Raw genomic sequence first — 20,759 nt, forward strand, 5'->3', positions numbered from 1 at the left:
CCGGGCACTCTTACCGACTAAGCTACCGGGAACCACAGAAATTCACTCTCAAATTCACCTCAAACACCGCCTAACCTCTTTTAGGCATTAAAGAATTCTAAGAGAATTAGAATTTAGAGAGAAAAATTTCCGCTTCACCCAGCCGGGAATCGAACCCGGGCCTCCCAGATACGTACCGAGCACTCTTACCAACTAAGCTACCCCCCCCTCCCATATAAGGAGACCTCCCATATAATAATTCTTTTCAGTAAAATATAATGATAGTTTTTTTTTATGGGGGTCCCCCCCATATAAGACCTCCTAAAAATGGACAATATTGAGTGGTTGTACCCCACTGGACAGGCGTTGGATGGAGCCTGATCCCCTCCCCCTGCCGGGGGGGGGGGCAATGATATGAATGAAGAAAAATTTTGGGTGGTTCGAGTGATGAAATTCGTTGTCGACGCAAAATCAACATTTGACACAAAAAAATGTTCATGGCAGGACGTAAGTTGAAATCAGAATAATTGAAAAAAAATATGAGAAAAAAGGGGGGGGGAGCAAACAAAGCGAGCGGGGATGATGACAATTTCCAGTCGCCAATCAGATGGTGTCGAAGTTGTACTTTAATAGAAATTCGCTTGAAATAAGTTAGAGACCTTAAGTTTTTCAGGAACTTGTCTTATAAAGAACTGCATTCCATTTTTTTTGTCATTCTATTTCCTTCTTTTTCTTCTTTTCCGATCATCTTCGAATAATTAGGTTTAGCAAAACCCTTACGAGGGGGGGGGAGCGAGCGAAGCGAGCGGGGAGGGCAAAGCCCCCCCCGGGGTTGGCGAGCGGAGCGAGCAGGGGGCGAAGCCCCCTAGTGGAATAAATGAAACGGGAGAAAAGTACTTGTATACGGAAACAGGAAACGAATAAAATATGGTGTGCCACCGGTATTTTACCGGGAGAGTTCATAAGATGAATGAACTCCGTCATTTTCCCTGTGCTCAACCAAAACATATCCTTTTCACCGTCAATTATACGAAATTTCTACAGGATTGAATATACGGTAAGACTCTCGAGAAAACCGGTAAAATGACTGGGGAATGCAAGAAATTATTCAATTCAAATTCCTTCGAGGCTACAGAAATTACAAATAGGGAGTTCGGGACAAAATGGATCGATTTGAAATTGAAAAAAATATTTGTATCTCAGAAACAAATTCATGAGTGTAATCAACAAACGACACAAGCCCCACAAGAAATTGTCAAATTTTCTGAAGGTCAAACGTTACGGGGTTCAAAATTGGATGGTTAAATTTCACGAGAGTCAAAAGCCACGAGGGTTATAAGGAGATAGTCAACTTTTCTGACGGTTAAACGTTACGAGGGTCACAAGAAGATGATCAAATTGCACGAGTGTCGAACGTCACAAGGGTTACCGGGAGAGGGTCAAGTTTCTTGAGGGTCAAACATCACCAGGGTCACAAGGGAATAGTTCAATTTGACGAGAGTCGAACGTCACGAGGATCACAAGAGGATAGTCAGATTTGACGAGGGTCAAACAAGGGTCATAAGGAGAACGCCATATTTTCAATTTCTAAGAGCCTCACATGGAGAATTCAATAAAGCTCTATAATCAAGACCATGATCCTGCTTACAATTGAGAGACTGAGATTGTGACTTGTGACTTTTGAACACCTTGATATATTTAGGCATCGTATTCCCTTGTGATCCTTGCGATGTATGACCCTATCGTAAATGCTCATCCCCTTGTGATGTTGGACCCTGGTGAAAATCACCGTCTCCTTTACCCTCGTGAAAATTGACCGTGACTCTCGTGAAATTTCACCATCCATGTGACCTTCGTGACGTTTGACGCTCGAAAAATGTTATGGTTTCGTTGTGACCCTCGTATGGTTTGATTGTCGTGAAATTTGACCATTCTCTTGTCACCTTCGCGACGTTTCACCCTCGAAAAATTTGACCATCTCCTTGTGATCTTTGCGATATTTGACTCTCGGAAAATTAGACCATTTTCTTATGACACGCGTGACGCGATAATTCGCTTCTTCTACAATCATGTATGTATTACTCCATCAGGAGTCTACTGTAATTGATTAAGGAGAGTTCCGAAAATTCTCGGAATTTTCACGATTGAACGCGAGACATTTCCGAAACAGTCTACAATCGGATCGTTTCACCAATTCTTCATTAATATGGATGTCAAATCGGATTTCTCCCGATTTTTTCACCCGAGGCGCATCCTTCATAGGAATCTTCGGGAAAAATCTTGCGATGGCAAGACTACTTCTGATGATTTGAAATTTTTCACCGCCTTCAATGTTGAATAATCGAGTACAAGTTTGGTACACTCTCCCTATCTCATTGTAAGTGATTTCTGCTCATCATGTTTATTGATAACTCGTCGCAATTACCAAAATTGCTGTTTTTCTTTTTAAATAATTCAGTCCACGATTTTCTCATCACACTGCCTGTAAAATGGTGTTTGATGGAAACGTCGTGTCCGTCAAAGGCCGTTTACAGACAGTGTGAAGAAAAATGAGCTTCGTCACTCGGACGGAAAAACTTTTCAGACTCGTGTGATTGCAATTCCCGGGTCTCGCTTCAGTCTGCAATCCTCACACTCGTCCGAAAAGTTTCGTCTAACCTTGTGACGAAAATTGCTATTTTTTGTTGGGGACTTCTTAATATTTAATGTATTAACAGAAAACCATGGCATGCATAAAAGCGATTGAGTTCTTGCTCGTGATGGCACCATAAAATCCAAGTTTTTGAGTCGCTGTTTTTTTTATTCACTTTATGACTCATTGACGAAGCATCGAAGTGAAAAAGTCATTAGACTCTTGATTCCAAATAACGCTCCTTAGCTACCCTCACAGTAAATACGTTCAGCCATATATATATCGTTCAGACATATATAATAACATATATTCTACATACATCTCACATATATTTTCACTCCACATATAAGCCGTATATATAATCGAATGTTTATGCAATAAATGTGACATATATTTTTACATATAAATGACTTATTTTTTACAAATTCTTCAGAGTATATTTTCGCATATATGTGACATATATACCACATACAGCATTTTTGGAAATATATGTGATATGATTAAAATATATGCCATATATATATTCGCATATATTTTTTTCTGTGCAGGACAGAGCACGTTTTTTGAATAACTACTTTGTTTTCCTAAAAAAACTGTATTAAAAAAAATTATTCCAGGAAGTTGAATAGATTAACCAGAAATTCTCTAGCGAGCAAATTAAAAAATTACGAGAAAACTAAAAAATTGGAAACTAAAAAATTAAAATTAGGAATCCCCCATGAAACAATTATTCTCGAATAGTCGAAAAAGTGAAAAATAAAAACTCAAGAGACGAAAATAAAAACTCAAAATTAAAATTTACAGAATTTTACAGAAACTGAAATATTGTTTTGCAACAGAAGAAATAGCGAAAAATGAAAACTCAAAAATGAAGATTTAAGGATTTTGCAGAAACTAAATTTTTTTGCAACAGAAGAAATAGGGTAAGCCCAGCAGATCGACACTGCCCTATAGACGGATAAGCTACTTTTGGATAGGAAATTACGCTAAAAAATGCTGAAATGTAAATTATTGCTTTGAATTTTCACTAACTGTTGTAATTCTTAACCCCTGAATGGCCATTTTTCCGATCAATTTTTTTTCAATTGCTAAAAAACAAACGTCCATCTACTGGGCGGTTTTCTTAGGTATCCATCTCCCGAGTAGAAATTTTATCGGGTTATCATCGGTTACCGATGAGGTGCAACCGACATCGTCACCGGTTTCACATAGGTTTCGACTTACAAGAAACTCATCAAAACGTCACGCAGTTACCTCACAAGTTATAAGTAGGTTATAGCCCATTAAAAATTCACGTGATTATTTATCAACCCCATTATTATTAACAATTTGTCAATGATAAATAACTCATTAATTTCCATGGCAAGCATGCCCAATGATAAGAATCGATTTATACACGTAGAAAAAGAAAAAAAAATCATATTATCGATCAGTGGTCACCCGTCCAATTCCGAACCTTACTCGATGTTACTTTGGTGATCGCATGTTGTGCTGAAGTCCAAGTCCGCTATCCTGTGATTCTTGGGAATATAACATCTCAATATTCTAGATAAGGCGAAGATTCTGATTCTCTGATGATTGACATATAATTTTGCCCAAACCTTAATTATGGCCCTTCCTAATTAATGAACCTTATTTCTGACCCTCACGATTCTTATTTCTGATCCTTATTTCCGACGTTCATTCCTGATCCTCGTGACCCTTATTTCTGAGTTTATGTTTGAATCACATTTCTGACCCCCATGACCCTTAGTTTTTACCCTTTTTTGTGAGCTTCATTTCTGACCCTCGTGACCCTTATTTCTGACGATTATTTTTAATTCTCATTTCGGACCCTTGTTACCCTTAGTTTTGACCCTTCTTTCTGACCCTAACTCCTGATCCTTATTCCTGACTCTTGTGATCCTTATTTCTGACGTTTATTTTTTATCCTTATTTCTGACCCTTCATTTTGACCCTTATTTAGGTTACTGATAGGTTCTCTGATGGGATCAGTTATGCCCGACCGGACTTGGAAAATTAAATGTCTTTAACACCTTATAAGGGACAAATAAGTTACAAAGGGGTTGAGCTACATAAGTTGGTGATGGGTGGTAAACTCATCTGTCACCCACAATGATCATCCCTACTAGTATTGTTGCGTTTGGAACCTACAGGTTATACGTCAGGTACAACCTATGAGGCAGTAACCTGCAACAAACTCAAACTCACAGGTTCCCAATGCACGTTGGTGACGCCCGACGAACATTTCTACTCGGGTACTGGGCAGTTTACCCTACCATAAAAAAGTCGGGGGACACAAGGCTTCACGTAAATTGTGGTGTCCCTTCGACTGTTTTTGCTATTCCTTCTGTTGTCGTAAATTCCCACCGAACGATTTTTCAATGAATAAGGGAGGGGCTGCCACTCATTCAGTCCAATATTCATTAACCTCCAATGATCATCATCAACAGACGAAGTAGCATACTGAGTAATTGCTCGTCTGGCACGCGGACAACGGAGGATCAAATCCCTGGAGCTTCTCAAATTTGCAAATATTAACGGAACTGACCGACGAAAAAAAACATGAGATACTTTCAGATTAGGTTGTACGACAAGTAGCACTGCTATGGTCTACCTTCATTGAATTGTACAGTAAACTTAAACTTTTTTTGTTACATTTATTGGATACAAACATCCAATTTATACAGTCAAAAATTCGATGTTAATTCTGACACCAAATTGGAGCCTCAGAACGTTCACACTGCTTTTAGCGTGGATTAACGGTGTCGAAAATTTGGGATGAAGCATAAATCCGTATTAACGCTATCATCAAAATCGCTTAACGAGTAATACTGCATGGAGTGAATAATAACATCGACTCAATACAGTTGACACTGAATACTGTAAAATGGATAGTTTTGAATTCTTCATGGTGTCAATAAAATTGCCAACACTGCTTCTAGTTGCAACGAAAAAACATTTTTATTGTGTACACTCGGCCAAATAAGTTCTGTCCGACATGAAGTTGGTTCTCCCATAAGGCTAACACGGGGGAACCACCTTCAGGTGGGACAGAACTTATTTGGCCGAATGTACTACACTGAGCAAAACAGCACACGAAAAATTACTGTGCAATCTGGATAATCAAACAGCAAAATTGTTACTTGAAATAAAGGGGTAAACGTGAACCAGAGCCGAAATTTTCCCTTCTGCAACGTGATTTTTACAAACCAATCATTAAATTTGTGAGCCGTCGGTGAAAAAATACCAGAAAGACGAATACATTTTCATTCACATCGTTCAGTAGTTTTTGTTGTATTTTTCGTACAATTTTCCATTGTTTTTTTCCCCTGTACGTAATAGAAATGGAAGGAAACTCTCTAGGTGTTTAGACGTTTCATACAGGTGTGGAAAGGAGGTGGGTTATTTATACGCTCACAAAGCGTGACATTTATCGTTACCCAGCCAATATTACGATTTGATCTTCAATCGATCAAGTGTATATAACACCTCGCTACACGTCCTCCTGCAAACCCGATAAGTGCATAGCAGGCGATGCGTACACCGTGATTTTCGTATTTTATCGCGAAATAATAATAAACCAGATATGTTGCAGCAAACAAGAGTACAGGGCAAACGACCATTTGATATTTTCCTTCAACGTTCGTTCCCCTCCTGCCAACGATAAAAACGATTTCTAAAAAACTCATCGAGTCTATTGTAGAATATACGCGGAACTAGAAACTGTGTAGTCAATATAATTGCGGAAAAAGTGGATCTACGAGATCATCTAAGTGACATCAAAAGTCCAACTATTTTTAGTGATCAATTAATTTGATAATTCGATCATTTCATAGAGTAAGGAAGAGATAGAGAAATTACAGCTATGGAATTTAATTGGTTGAGTGAACGGTTGACCGATTAAAATTAGAAGATTTTTCTTTTTTTAAACTTATATCACGTAGAAATCGTCGCCCAAACGATCAAGATCATCGAGGGATGAGGGAGCAATATCGATTTGTTACCGTTATCGAATGGCCTGACCTTTCATTTTATTACGAATTAGAACGGCCTCGTTGATTGTTGGTGGACGATTAGATTAATGGATAATAGACAGTTTCGTAAATTATAGATATGAGAATGTAGCAGCGGGTAAGGATCCAATCGTTGAAGGAATTAAATGTTTGAGGAAGTGAGGATTGATGCGATCTCCATTAACCCTGAGCTGGATCAAAACAATTGACATAAAGAGGTGATTTCAGATGATGCGGGCGAATTCTGGTAGCTGAGAGTCTACCGTGTCATTACTGAAGGGTTAAACTCATTTAATTCCAGTTGTTGTGACTACACACGAGCGGTTGAACTATTCAACACCTATGCGGGGATGAGAAATAACAGTTAAAGATAATTATCGAAATGTCATTTTAGGTTGACCCGCAGGGAAAGGAATGCATTCCTTGCGTCATTCTTGTATTCCATTAAAAAAAATGGAATACAGTATATTTCTAAGCTAGGAAGGGAAAATAAAAGAGTCGTGCCAACATGCGGAATTACTATCCGAGTCAAACCACGTGGTCATAAGTTCTGTATTTTCCTTTCTTACATTGTTGAAAATTTTGGTCTCAAATTTCCTGTACACTTTTTGGAAATTTTTATCGAATTTAATGACCTCTAAAATTTTAAGGAATTTTGTCATAGAAAATTCAGAATTTCGTGGAAAAATCAAAGAGAACTGCAAATTTCAGTTCCATTTTCTCTGAAAATAAATAGAAAACCAGAAAATTCTGGTAGGGGAGGATGGGGCAAAACGGCCCCCCTTCAATGGTCAATATTTTCCGATTCAATAATCCGATTGGGATGAGTTAGAGCTCGTTTTGAAGAATGGAAAATTATCTTCAAAATGAAGTTGAAACTGGGAATTTTCAGAATGTCATTCACAAGTTATTGACAATTGAAGGGGGGCCGTTTTGCCCCACCCTCCCCTATATATATTCTGGAATTTTGCGGACTGTAGCACTGAATGCGATTTAAGGGAACAAAATCATGAAATCTCAGATTTCATAGAAACTTCAGTGTAATTTCGCACTGAATATTCAATAATCAATAGGCTGTAGTGGTCACGCGGGGAGTGTCCCGAGTGGAAATCTCGATCAGGTTGTCCAGGTCTAAATCAATTTTAGATCCAATACTGGCCATGATTTTCTGATCAGATCTCCCGTATAAGGACGTAGTTAATTTCTGAACAGGTTCTGGATCTGGTATGGCTCAGTCACTTCTGATCCTATCCTGATCAGTCAAAGTTGGAAAAATTATACTTAATATTCCTGGTCCAGTTCGCATTCGACACAGCTGACCTCGACCCCGATAGGGTGTGGTAGGAAATTCTTGATCTGTTGAGGATCCAACCGATCGGATCTGAGCGTTTTTTGAAATTCTGAACCCTTCCTGCTCTGGTTTGAATTCAGAGTACCTTAAACGACTACACGTATCTCAAATTTCCAATAGTCCATGACGTAATCTTTCCTTTCGGGGTTCTCACTGAGGTATACAGAGTATCTTCTATTTATTCTATTCTATTCTATTATCTATTCTATTCTATTCTTCGTCGTTTCACAGTAAAGGACTTCACACGTCAGTGTTGTTACGATTCTCGGTGAGTAAATAGTGCATGAATCATGGGTGACAAAGCACACTCAAATTAGTACAGGTTACCAAGAGGGGTAACAGTGAGATTCTATATTTTCTAGACTTTCGCGATTTTCTAGATTCTCTAGATTAGGAGACCATTCTGACAAAATCATGAAAGGCATATAGTCATTATTTTTACAATTTTGTTTCGTTAGTTTCAACTTTAATACAAATACGCAGAACCATAAGGTCCAATCTCAAACTCACGAAACTTCTCTGAAATCGATTTTTGAAATTTAATTTTTCAGCTTCTATGAAGAGTTCTATCGAAATTCATTCAACGCCGGTTATTGCTGTTATTTACTATTCAATTTCATTATCAAGAATTTCTCAATTAGTTCATCGTTGAAATTCAAAAACTAATTATTTCATCGGAGACACACATGACTAAACGAAAATTCGACTTCAAGACAGTGCAAAATCTTGTTTTCATTGCATGTTAGCTAATTTATGAATGATGACAACCGATCCTGAAACATTTATTCTGCGCTGATAAGACATATTGGATACTGAGCTTGGATCAGGTATTGACTAGACGGATTTGATTGTATACTGGGCAGAGAGCTCGGATCCAGTACTGAACAAATGAACCGGATCCTGACATTCGGATCAGGCATGGATCCAAACAAGCGTTACAAATTTGATCCAAAACTGATCAAAACCAGTTTTTACTGACCAGTCCCTTATTCGAAGCGCATTTGAATTTCCACTGTGGATGTTGCTCCGGCGGTCATCCAAGCTAAGCAGCGTTCAGTCTGCCCAGTACTTGAATGGGTGTTCGCTTAGGCACACCTAACCGCGTGGGACTACAGTCGCTAGGCACGAATGTAGAGAACCACTGTGCCCATTGAGTCAGTGTGACCAATGGATCCAGTGGAATCCGTGCATTATCGGCTGGCTGTACGACTGGGGTTTTCCATGGTTTCCCTTGCAGTCCTAGCCCGAATGGGGTACAGTTAAGAGTAGGACGGCCCATGGTAACGCAGAAAAAATCAGAAGAGAGAAGTGGGAGAGGCAAGGCAGACGAGTGGGGAGCCTGTAAAACCGTAATGGTAGTAGGAAAGAAATATGAATTTAAAAAAAGATATATTCAATATTCACATTAGATTGAAAATTCAAATAAATTAAGGAATTCTCGTCTTTACGTTGCGTAAAATTCTGGACTTGTATGAATTTTCGGTGAAACCTGAAATTTCATTATTTTTTCCCCCTAATCGCATTCAGTGTCGCTGTCCTGAAAATTGTAATAGTAGTCAACTGTCCATGAAATTTCATTTTTTTTCGTTCGTCCGGGAAAAGTTAATGGACGTGAGGGTAATTTGTGCCGAAAGTGTAAAATTTACCCTCCTTTTCATCAAAAATTATCCCAATGAACGTGACTAATTGCTCAATATTGTGCATAATTTTTCTGTAACGGAGAATGATTTTTTACCGTAACATAGCTTCAAAGGTAGCAAAAATCAAGGTTTCATAGACAGTTCAGTAGTGATTTTCAGAGGAGTGATATTAACGATGTTCAAGCGATGACGGAATATAGGAGGTGAGGCGGAGGGGAATCTATTATATTCCTGCAGAAAACCAATCCCTGAACCCAAAAATTCGGTTGTCTTCAATTAAATAATGCGACCATATTGAGATTCTTCTGTAGTCAAATAATATTTTTTATAACTATTCAATTTTTACATCCTACATGACTTGCATCAAAATAGTATATTTCGTCATTAGGCCGAAAAAAACTTTTCTGGCGAATATGAGGTTTGCAGCACGAGCCGAAGGCGAGGGCTGCAATCATATTCGTCAGAAAAGTTTTTTTTGGCCGCATGATGAACAATATTTTTACGGCCGGAATGACAAAAAAAAATTATATGCCATTTTAATAACAAATGGAAAATAATTAATTTGTGTAAAAAAAGTGGCAACGTCGGCCTGACGCCGTTTTTCCTCAGAGTTGGTCGGCCTGCCACACTCTATGAAGAGTTCCCAGTGTACGCCCGAGTCAAAATTTTACCGGGTCTCCCGACGTAGTTTCAACGTTTTGAACCTACATTGCTTGGATGTTCAAATTCTCCGCCGAATTTTTACCGTGCTTTCAACTTATCTCAACGGGAAGGCCCATGGACGTTGGAAAACACTCAATATCCACCTTATATTAAATGTACTCTCAACGTTAATGACGTTTGTTTTCTGTGGACGTACGTTGTAAGTTTCGACGTCCACATTTGATTGTATCAAGGTAATTATTGACGATAATTAAAAAATTGATTACCGTGTTAAAGACTTACGTAACTAAATTATTATTGTTAGTACATTAATAAGATTAGTTCGAAGTTCAAACAATCGTGCGTCTGAAGGGTGAGTTGGGTCCAAGGGTCAGAAGGGTTAGTTGAGTATAAGGATCAATTGAGTATAAGGGCCAGATGAGTATAAGGGTGAATTGAGTCCAAAAGATTACGCGAATCTAAGAGTCAGATAAATGAAAGCCTCAGTTGAGATTGAATATCAGGTGAGTTTAAAGATGAGTTGGGCCTAAGGGTCAAAAAAGTACAAAGGGTCAGGCGAATCCAAGGGTCTGTTTTGTAAGGGTCAGATAATTAAAAAACCTCAGGTGAGTTCAAATGTCAGTTGAATTTAAGGGCCAGTTGTGTGTAAGGGTCAGTTGAGTGTATGGGTCAGATGAGTGCGAAGGCCCTATTGGACCTGAGAGTCAGATGAGTCTAAGACGAGAATAAGGGTCAAATGAGTCTGAGAGTCAGATCGATTCTGAGGATCAGGTGAGCCAAAGGTCATCTGACTTTTAGATTGAACTGACCCTTAAACTCAACTCAGCCTTTTACTCATCTGATCTTTAGATTCGCCTGACCCTTCGTACTCTTTTGACCCTTAGACTCAACTGACTCGTAGATTCGCGTGATCCTTCACACTCAACTGACCCTTAAATCCGCCTGACCCTTTGTAGTTGTTTGACCCTTAGACTCAACTGACTCTTAGATTCGCCTGATCCTTCGGACTCAAATAATCCTTAGACCCATCTGACCCTTAAACTCAACTGACACTCGGACGCAACCCTTATGGGAATGAGATATATGCAGCACTTATATCTAGCATATATTTAGCGTACCACATTTTTGGCCGAAAATATATCTGAGATATATGTGTTAAATATTTTACATCGAGATATATGTGCATATTTATATCTAGGATATATCTGGCATATAGCATTTTTGGCCGAAAATATATCTGAGATATATGTGTTAAATATTTTACATCGAGATATATGTGCATATTTATATCTAGGATATATCTGGCATATAGCATTTTTGGCCGAAAATATATCTGAGATATATGTGTTAAATATTTTACATCGAGATATATGTGCATATTTATATCTAGGATATATCTGGCATATAGCATTTTTGGCCGAAAATATATCTGAGATATATGTGTTAAATATTTTACATCGAGATATATGTGCATATTTATATCTAGGATATATCTGGCATATAGCATTTTTGGCCGAAATATAAGTGAAATATACTGAGATATACGTCCGGATAGATGTTCTTTCCATGAGGGAATTTACCTTTAAACTGAACTGAAGCTTTTGCGTATCTGACCGTTACTCAACAGACCCTCAAATTCGCATGATCCTTCGGACTCAACTAATCCTTAGACCCATCTGACCCTTCTAATTCTCTTAGAATCCTAATCCTTAGACCCATCTGACCCTTAAACTCAACTATCACTGAGACGCATCTAACCTTTAAACTCAACTCAGACTTCTACTTATCTGACCCATACTCAACTGACCCTCATATTCACCTGACCCTTCGTACCCTTTTGACCCTTAGATTCGTGTCATTCTTCGGACTCCGCTGACCCTTATATCCATCTGACCCTATGCTGAAGGTTTTACGCTTATTGATAAAGAAAACCCATCTGGCCCTCATACTCATCTGACCCTTAGATTCATTTGACCCTTAGATTTGCGTGATCCTTCAGACTCAACTAACTCTTACACTTATCGGATCTTTACACTCACTGACTTTTATATGAAGGGTCCGACCCTTAGATGCCTTAGGCCTATATGGACTCTAATTCCCTCTCATCTCGTCCCCCTGCTCCTTCCCTCTTAATTTCGTGTATTACTCTATTGCCTACTTTCTTTAGGTTTTTCCCTATTTTTCTCCTTATTAGTTGCTTATATAAACCCGAAAAAAATACAACTCGCCACAAGCAACTGTACAGCTCAGAAGCATACCGGGATATCCTGCGATCACTGAGCTTGAGCAGTAGCGAGTAAAACCAGAAAAAGGATGGGTGACTGAAAGGGAACACGGCAGAACTACAAGCAGGGATATCTCGAGAACCAATGGACCGATCCGTTTTTTTCTTTTTTTCTCATTTTTGTTTCACCGAGTTGATAATATTTATATTTTTGCCATTCTTTCACTGATTAATTTATGCAAGATTTAATCCATTAATCGATGTTAGAATGGAACTGGTAGTGTGAAGAGGGTAGGGGGGAGGAAGGAAGGAAAGAATGTACGGTGGAGGAACGTTGGGGATACGTTTAGTTTCAACCTAATTTCAACGTACAATCTGGAAAAAATGGAAAAAGAGACGATATTTACGTCGAAAGTTGGTTGAATCGGTGCATTTGAGCCTGTACACTGGACAACGTCCTTTCAAAGTCCTAAACCCATCAGTGGACCCTGAAACTACGTTGGGAGACCCGGTAAAATTTCGACTCAGGCGTAGTCACACGCATAAACACATGTCAATTTTTTCCATTGATATACGTTGATACGTTTATCCAAAAAATTCATCACCCACGTCGTTATAATTTACCATCGACAAGCAAAATAATAGCAAATGAGTTCCAGGATCTCTGTGTGAAGTGAGGACTCACGAATGATACCCACATGAGTGACACTGCCAAATGTCTCTGTATTCAGCTTAACCTCAAACAGAAATTACTGCAGAAACAATGGTTTCTCTCAAGGGGAAGCGTGTTCAAGAGCAAAAATTTCATGAATTTTATTGATACCTGTTATCGGGGAAATTATCTTCGGATACCATGATGTCCACAACGATCCTTTATTCATCTTTGAATTTACCGCGTTTACCCCCACCCGATCGACAAGTACTACGTTGTTGCAACTCACAGCTGCGCACGCTGAAATCTGGATTTTAGTGGTTTTTTGTCAACTTTGGCTAAAAAACGAATCCAACAGATGTTTTTTTATTTGCAGAAAATGTATTCATTAATATGTCACACGTGGACGAAGTTTCGTGACATTGGTTGTATTTTTCCCATAAGAACATGGGTTAAATTCCGTTTTTTAAAATAATTCATTCCATCCGAACCATTAACCTTAGCCATCTGAAACTCCACATAGAGCATCGAAATATATCAAAGAAAGTACTTTTAAAATTTCCAAAAATTGGCTGCATTTTTTTATCTCGCTTGAATATCGTTAAATTTAATGTAGAGCAAAAAAAATTATAACCTTAAAATTTTCCACTGAAAACATCAATGGAATCTCATTTTTTTCAGCAACAAGAAGACGGTATTTTTCCAACTTACCTGGACTCTCAATCAAAACATGAATATTCAGTACGGAATTATGCTCAATTTTAAATTAAGTGAAAATTCAAGAATACGCTTACTCCACTTTTCCTGCTTTCCAGTAATTCTCATGAAATAATTCAACAAAAATTTAGAGTTGCTATTGATTTTTTCAATTCCGAGAATCTAAGGAATTTCAGGGGAACGATCACGCGATTGAAATTCCCAAGAAGTGCGCCGGAGATTTTGGCTAAAAATCTTTAATAGTGTTCCAAGATATGATGGATGGCTCAATTTTCCTCTTCATTCATTATCAATATTTCTCCTCGCCTGAAAAATCCCTTTATTTAACCCATTACAAGATAAGAAACAATATCATTTACTCTTTCCAATTGTGGTCTAACATTCTTACATTGCATAATATCTGTTAGGTGTTAAACAATCAATCAAAATGCCCATCCAGCGACATCTCATACCTCCGTTAATTTATAACTTGGATAAACATGGAACAGCTCTATTGAAAATGCAGCAAGTGTACTTGACTATCCATGAACTTTGACTCATGGTACGTTTTTGAGCCTCTCTAAGAGGCGTCATACCATGCGAGGAAGGGAATACGGCTGGATGGTAAGCCAAGTGTGAGGCAGGCATCGAACCGCAGCAATGAACAACACCAGATGCAACACTCGTACTAAATCACGGTCCCGCGCATTTATGAAGGTAGTAAAAGAACTGAGTACGCTTGGTTAGGCCGATAGGCTAAGTCAAGCTCCCCGTAAATCCAATGGAAAAAATCCTACAAAAATGAAGGAAAAAATTTATTCGATTGAATTTTCTCACTTCCTTCGAGAAACAAGCAGCGTGGCAGCCATTTGACGGATTACATATGACTTTTACTCTCCACGTATTTTTCCTTCTATTTTCATTTCTACCAATTTCATTGGTAGTGCATGGAGAGAAAAATCGGAGAATTTTTGTGGGTAAATTCCGGGAAAAATTCTGGCGCTTTACTAATAGAATCGAGGCGCAATGTGCTAACATATGAAAATTTCCCCTTCAACACTAGATTATTTATTAATTATTACTATTATTTGTTAAACGAAAAATTCCTCGACAGACAAACAATTTTTCCCGTGCCAAAATTTTCGACTTTTTGCTGAATTACCAATTGATGATTTTGTTCATTGCTATTCAAATTAGTGTACTATAGTATTAATCGCGATGAGAATTAAACTGGACTCATTATTTTTATAGATTTTTTTTTTATTCAATCCATTCGATGATTACATCAAGTAACATTACATTAACCAAAAACATCATCACTGAATAATGTCATGAATTTCTAACAATTTCCATGACAGGTTCATTTCACACATTTGTTTTTCACACATACTCTTAATTTTATATGGTTAATCAAACTTTCATACAAAAATGAACACAATAATGACGAATCATCACAAAATTCTGCAGAACCCGTGTTAACGTTATCCGACGCTGACCTGGAGACGTCATCTTTAACATCCAACTCGGGACTCCCGAGTGCAGGTGTTTGGCTTAGTTCGGCGTGCCGAACGTTGCCGATATCAGGCGGACGCATACGAGGATAGGAAGAATGTGAAAAATCCGTGCTGGCAGTGGAGAATTTTCTCGACTACGCGATAAAATTTCTAATGTTTCCAAAAATTTATAAAGTTTTTCACACAATTTTCTCCGGAATTCCCCACAAAATCGACGCCCCTGGAAATTTTGTAGTGCTGGCTCTCGACTTTTTCTCGTACTTCATTTCAAAAATTGATCAGCTTACAGCAAAATTTTCCGTGCTCGATAGTGTATATACATATTCGATACATATATACATACATATATACATATATACATATACAGTATTTCAAACAAGTGCCAAAACTTGTGTCAAACTTGTGTCAACTTGTGTCAACTTGTTCCAAAAAAATCGTTTGTTAAAAATCATCAAAAAAGAATTTCATTGAAGAATTCAGAAAATGAATTCTCAAATGAAATAATAATTCTGATATGACAGCAACCTTATAAATTAGGAACAAAATGTTTCTTGATAAACTTTCCTCTATAGAAAATATCTTTCCCTTGAAACGGCACGGTCTTGTATGAATGATCCGCCCGTTGAACCGAATATTTCGTTGTTGAAAGAAGAGGAATCATTCATGGTTGAGACTTTCAAATTCGAACCAAACAATTATTTTTTTGGTAATGTTCAACTAACTAAATTTTGTTGTCCCAAACAAGATTTGTTTCCTTGTTTGTTTTTCTCTTAGTATATGGATGAATCTCTGTGGAACAGAATCCACACGGAGCCGTATCCGTGTAGCAAATCAGAATCGAGCCAGTGAAATTGGCGGAAAAATCTTATTATTTGATTGGTAACACGGATGCGTCTCCGTGTGAATTCTGTTCCACGGGCATTCGGCCTATGTGTAAAGTCTGATTAGTTGCGCGAGAAATACACATAAGGGGGGCGTAAAGTCTGCGCACTTTATGCGTATTTTACACATAGGGTTAGGTGCACGGAGCTTACGCGTAAAGCCCACCTGGTGATTGCGGAAAGTCTGTATGGGGTTTTCTGTGCGTTTGACTAATTTTTCGGAGTTTATCACCAAGTATTGGTGACACTGGTCACTGATGTGAATAACACTGATCATCAATGATTTCTATCACTAGAGTTTGGTGATGGATTCCTAAAAATTAGGAAGGGGTTTCTAAAAATCTGTGAAATTTCCCAGAAAATTAGTGAAGGTTACCTGTAAATGAGTGAAGATATCACTGGAAAGTGGTGATTATTTCACTGAAAATTGGTGACAAAATTTCTGAAGTAGAATTTCGCACTTCTTGAATTTCACAATCGCGAATCCGTAAAGACTCGGGATAGATTCCTAAATACTAGCAATTGGTCCCCGAGTATCAGTGAAATGTTCCTGAAAATCCAAACTTTTTTCTTTCTCTAGACTACACCGCTAAAAGTTTTGGGCTGTAATTTCCGGTACACTTGTTGGTACATTCTATCAAGTGATAGTTTTACACAAATTTCGAAGAATGTCATCACTGAGAATACCCAAATTGATGGAAACATTTATGAAAACTAAATTTCAGGTTCAATTATTCCATGAAGAATATATGAAAATGATTTATCAAATGGCCAAAATGTGACCCTTGTGATTCGGTGAGTCACTTCGCACCTCAACAGGAAAAAACTCTCTCTTTCGAGTTAGCATTGACAGCAAACAGTCGACCATTCCAATACAGTCATATCTTTATAGTTTATCTTTATCTTTACGTTATTGCTATAATTATCATTATTTCAAAGTGAGTACATTTATCAATTTCTTAACAACACGAAATTGAATATTTTCAAGAGAGAAATAAAAGCAGGTGTAACCCAAGGCTGTGTTAGGTCCTAAATTATTCAATATTTATCTGAATGGTATCCCAACATTTTCCAAAACCCACATAATGCTATAATAGCATTTAAACAGATACAAATTCATATGTATATCCTGGAGAAATTTTATCTAAAATGGAATGTTTAGTGTGGTCGAAAATAATTTCTTTACATACACTGTTGGAAAGTCAAGAAATAAAAGTCAATGAAATATTAATATCAAATCACCTCCCTTTAAATTTCAAATATATTTTCACTTTAAATTTACACTTAATCTTAAATTTTAGATAATTGAAAAATAAAAACAAAATGGACTGTAAACAGTGTTGAAATTACGGAAGGTGGATGTAAAAATGTCAAGTTGTTGTATTATCGCGATATAACTACTAGTCAATACTATATAATAATATCGACAATAATATCGACGAATATCGAAGTAATAGGGAAACTAAACCGAATTTTCTGGAGAAATGTGTCGACTTATATCCTAAAAGTCCGCTACAACTCAACTGATAATCTGTCATTCGTCGAGAAAAGTGCATGAACATTTTGATTGGTTTGTGTATTTGAAGGATAGAATGGGTGAAATGGATAATGGGAGGGAAAAGTGCGTCGCAAAATTTGGAACGTGTCTGGGTCCGAAGCGTTCCAGTAACCGTCATAAAATCATAAACGACCCGAGTAATGACAATCAAATAATTTTCCCAGGTTTGGGAAAGAGAAAACAATAAATGAAAAGGATTTTGAATTCAAAATATTTCGAGGATTAACAGTTTGCCATAATAAAATTTTCGTTCAAACATAAAGGGAATGCTCTTCGAAAGTGTCGTTCTATGACTAACATTAAAATATTTTTGAACAAACGGAGGATTATCATTTGAAAATGTCTAGAGGACAGAGGGAATATTTTGTCAATGTAAAGATTCTACTAATGAATTCCTATTGCACAGAGAAAAAAAATCATGAAATTGATCAATTCATCATGGTTGAATTTATCCTTCAAAGAATGATAAACTCAACCATCATATCGAATTATTTTTATAGAAAAAAATCTACAAATGATCCGTCGTATTCTTATTTCCATCTATTTTTTTCTTGAATCTGAAATGCTTCCGATAAATTTCATGTCTCTTTTTACTAGATTCTAGAAACTTCAATTCTAAACGTGCATGTTTTGAAATATTTTTCTTTTTAAGAAGAATTGTCTACTTTAGGGGACAGTGAATCTGCACGTTTCAGATGATTCTGAATCATCTGAACCCGACTTTTGAGGACAATTTTTTTCCATTTTTTCAAAGGTTCAATTCAAAATTTCAAAAATGCCTTTCATTTTGAAAATGTGTTAATGAGGGGAACTTAATCCCCTAATTCGATAGATTTCAGAATATTTTTGCCTTGAAACCATCATTTTTTGGTTGATTAATTTCATTTATTCATTTTCTAAAATTAATTTTTGTTTCTAGATTTCAGCCGGATGCAAGTTCTAAACTGCAGACTCTAGAATCTAGAAAAAAAATCTTGAATTTACATTTTTTTTTCTCTGTGTGAATTTTCGGGTTTTTCTAATGGGAAATTACCCTACAGGATGTACAATTCCGCGTCGGAACATGGAAGATATCGTTAAATTCAACCAAAACTGAAGTCATAATTTTCAGTAAAAAATGCAATAACAGAGTGTATGGACATAAAATAACACCGATAACGTCCGTAAGATACCTTGGGGTATATCTTGACTCGAAATTGACCTATCGAATCCATATAAATAAAGTATTGCAAAAAACCTATATGGTACAAAGGAAAATTTATCTTCTCATGGCCAAAAATTCAAAAGTAGCAAAATATACCAAACTTCTAATCTACAAAATAATACCTCGACCTATTATGACATATGTAACCAGGAGTTTGGTGTAATGTTGCACCAACTCACTCATATAAACTGCAAGTGTACCAAAATAAATGCCTACGACTCGTATTAAATGAGGATCAGTACGCAAAAATCATGGATATGCATGAACGTATAGAATTGACAATAAAGGGAGATTACATAAAGGAACAAGCAGAACACTTACACAAAACTCCCTAGGCACAAATCCATTGTCAAAAGATCTAGCAAAACTCAAAATACATAATCTACCATTCTAGTACAAACATAAACTTCCTCATGCAACTCTTGTAAACATGATACTTAAAACCACCCTATCGCATGTGTTAAAAACCACTGGTTACCAATGATTATGAACATAATTAAACTATAATTATACTATAAACAAACAAAAGCAGGTTAAATTTTTTATTTAAACAAGTAGGAACTACGCGTTAAAAATTCTCTGTGAACATTTTTATACATATTAGACGTAAGCCATATGTGTATAAAAATATGAAATTGACAATAAATATTTATTTTATTGAAGAAAAAAAAAGGTAACCTGCGATCACTGAAGCTAAGCAGTAGCGAGTTGGGTTAGTGAAAGGATGGGTGACCGAAAGAGAACACGGTGGACCGACCGGAGGGAACATCTGGAGAACCGCTGAATCGATTTCTTTTTTTTTTCATAATTGTTGAATTCATGAATTAACTGCATTAATATATTCAATTATTTTTTAACAATAAAATTAAAGGAGTTATTAGTGATTAATTAATTATGCAGATATGTAAGAAACGCGGAGTCTCTCGCCGAGAGCCGTTCAGTAGCAGTCTCTCCACAGTCTTGCAGCGTCTCTCACGCAGAGTCTCTCAAAAGTATGGCTAATGAGGCTGAGCCATACTCTGTCATAGACGCACACTGATAGGAAAGGTAGAACGATTCAGTTGCATCAAACGAGGCTTCTTAACTGTTAACTATTAACGAATCGCGGTAATAGTTAAAAAGTCTCGTTTGGTTCGACTAAACCGTTCTATCAGTGCAGACGCGAGTCTTGCAGACCTCAAAAAGACTCAATTTTTTCATGCCGGGTTTATAAAATGAATATTTACTGCCAAATTTCCTTGAATTTCCAGGCAAATCCTTTAAACTTCTCGGAATTCCAGGAATTTTTGAAAGAATCCCCTGAATATTTAAAGGAATCTGGAGTGCAAGAGGATATTGCTCTGAATTTTCCTGGTTTTTCATCAATTTCCCTGGAATAATTAAACTGAAATTTACAGTTCCCCCGGACTTCTCCATGAAATTATGAATTGTCAATGACAAAATTCCTTGAAATTTGAGAGGAAATGTTGCTGTCTCTGTAGCCCTAGAATTCTAGTTTCCCTCTAACAGTGTGCAATCTACACTACAGATGACACAGCAATACTCCAATTTCCCCGCGGCATTTCAGGCCCAAAAATTATATGATCTTTCATTCCAGGTGAATGTTGAAACTCTCCTGAATGTACAGTAGCACTCAACTTCCCTGACTCGTATTCATAACGATGACCCATTAAGCGTTGGAAATAGAAAGTACGCGATGAATTGCCCAGAACCGTATAAGTAATAATATATCGTGAGAATCAACTGCTC

Source organism: Diachasma alloeum, unplaced genomic scaffold (genome assembly GCF_001412515.2).
Source record: "Diachasma alloeum isolate Michigan unplaced genomic scaffold, Dall2.0 Dall_scaffold_00410, whole genome shotgun sequence".
Classification (NCBI taxonomy): domain Eukaryota; kingdom Metazoa; phylum Arthropoda; class Insecta; order Hymenoptera; family Braconidae; genus Diachasma; species Diachasma alloeum.